The sequence below is a fragment of the Acomys russatus genome, chromosome 22, assembly GCF_903995435.1.
Source record: "Acomys russatus chromosome 22, mAcoRus1.1, whole genome shotgun sequence".
Lineage (NCBI taxonomy): Eukaryota > Metazoa > Chordata > Mammalia > Rodentia > Muridae > Acomys > Acomys russatus.
The window spans coordinates 59,934,681-59,937,193 of NC_067158.1; the positions used below are offsets into that span (position 1 = coordinate 59,934,681).

The window sequence follows — 2,513 nt, forward strand, 5'->3', positions numbered from 1 at the left end:
TGAGCTTCCAGAATGAATTCATTTGTCTGCTCTTCATGGTATCCCCTGACTGCCACATATGCTCCATGGTACCCTATTACTATGAGTTTATATATATTTTTTGTACATATTTTGTAAAGAACACAAATAGACATTATGAAGTATATTCCGTTCATTTTAAAATGCAACTTGTATAGGAATGGTGGCATTATAAGGCAACATTGCCTTCAAAATTATTACAGGAAGATCTTCCAGTCATTGATGTCTATATAAACATTTCCTTCCCATCACTTTTTTAATCATATAGAAAAGAACTTAGCTTTTAAAATCAGACTAAATTTCAAGAAGGAAACAAGTTCCTTTAAATTTGTGTTCTTATAGCTACTACCAAGATGCTAGGAGGCTAATATATACCACCATTCAGAGAAGCATGGCCCACTCCTACAGCTGTTATAACAAGTTATTGACTCAGTTCTTATTCTAAACCTTAAATAAGTTAAACTACAAGCAAATGCCCTTCAGAGAGGTAGATCGTAAGTGGTAACATTTTTTCTACGTGGTTTGTGTTTAAGTCACTTTTTACAAATCCTAATTTGAATATTAGATGTGATGTGTATTGTGCCTCTTTATAGAAGGATACGCTGCATATGTAGATAAGAACAAACCAATTACAGAATTGAAAATGATCATGAATCTTGACTGCAGAAATGGACTTGCCTGATTATTCCATACAGTCTCTAAGATATTGCCAAGGGAGAGCCCAAGCCATTGCTCTCTAGAGCAGCGTGCCTGGCAGGTCTCACCTTTCATGGAAGGTCCAAAAGATTGGTAATAGCTCCCTGGAGAAAGAGTCAGAGATGTGGGAAGGGTGTTAGCATTTGCCTCTCAGGTGGACAGGTTTATGCGCTGTGATGGATTGCTCAGTTTTGCAATCAGCTGAGAGGGGAGAGCATAGCACAGTCTAAGTATTTACCCTGTGTGGCTGTGTTTTTACAAGTGAAATAGGAAACCATAGCCAAAGGCCAGAAGGAACCCTAGTGCTTTTCATCTATGAGCTCAACAAGCAATCACAGATGACCCTCGCTTACTTTTGTTGCCCATGTGGTCCCAGCCTGTGATGTAGCAGTACTTGTCTGGTTCTAGAAACTCCTCTGGGCTGGGTAAGCAAACAGGTCTGACGGAGCTTGTCTCGTTGATATCATCGCTGAGCTCCACTATGCTGATGTCATAGTCCACAACCACTGGACTGTACTGGGGATGTAGCACAACGGTCTTCACAAAGCAGGTCTGCACAAAGACCAACGGGTGGTCCAGGTTGTTTATGCCAAATACCACTTTCCACACATCAGCATCCTCTCTCCTAAAACAATCCAAGAGTACCTTCAGCTCTATCTGCTTTGATTGCACATGCTTTTAAAAGTATTCTTATATATAGACAATGGCTACTCCCATTCCTATCTTCTAATACAGTCACTTAAGAAGTGGTCACACAGTAGCTTGAGGTATGAATAGCTGAGTGATATTATATGAGGAAGCAAAGTTCAGAAGTCTTTTGTTATTTCTTTAGTTAACTAATTAAAGTTAATTAATTGCGGTTTTTTGGTTTTGTTTTGTTTTGTTTGTTTCAAGACAAGATTTCTCTGTGTATCATTAACTGTCCTGGACTCACTTTCTAGACCAGGCTGGCCTCGAACTCACATAGATTTACCTGCCTCTGTCTCCTCAAGTGCTGTGATTACAAGCATGCACCGCCAAACCTGGCAATTAAATATTTTTTAAAGTATGGAATGCTTCACAAATTTGCATGTCATCCTTGTGCAGGGCTGTAGTGCTAATCTCCCATGTCTGTTGCAATTCTAAGTAGCAAGCACAAAGCCTTCTTGAATAGGGTTTCCTTTTTCTTTTCTTTTCTATTTTTTTTTTTTTTTTGTTTGTTTGTTTCATTTTTGTTTTTGTTTTGTAGACCGGGCTGGCCTTGAACTCACAGAAATCTGCCTACCTCTTCCTCCCCCAAGTGCTAGGATTACAGGCGTGTACCACTGCACCTGGCTGAACAGAGTATGTTTGAAAATAGAACTTGTATGGTCTTTGAGGCAGTTACCTGACATTTTAATGACGTTTTACAACATGAGAATGGCAATTAAAAGTTAAGCGAATCCCACTCCTTGGAATACACCCAGAAGATGCTCCAGCACACAACAGGGACAGATGCTCAAACATGTTCATAGCAGCCGTATTCATAACAGCCAGAACATGGAAACAGCCTACGTGTCCCTCAGTAGAAGAATGGATAAAGAAACTGTGGTCCATTTACACTATGGAATACTACTCAGCTATTAAAAACAAGGAATTCCCAAAATTTGTGGACAAATGGATTGAACTAGAAATTATCATAATGAGTACGTTCACCCAGAAGCAGAAAGAGTTAAATGATATATACTCACTTATATCGAGACACTAGTCCAAGGGGTACGTCCCCATGAAAAACTTTACCTACCAGGAAAGTAGGTCAGAGGGGAGGACATCCTATTAAT

At 39.5% G+C, this 2,513-nt stretch overlaps 1 non-coding gene across 1 annotated transcript; it reads right to left on the bottom strand.

The window, feature by feature from the left end:
* Nucleotides 1–1,755: 1,755 nt before the first annotated feature.
* LOC127206091 (U6 spliceosomal RNA) lies at nt 1,756–1,858 on the bottom strand. Its single transcript, XR_007832774.1, has one exon. It is a non-coding gene; the product is annotated as a U6 spliceosomal RNA (small nuclear RNA).
* Nucleotides 1,859–2,513: the final 655 nt, after the last annotated feature.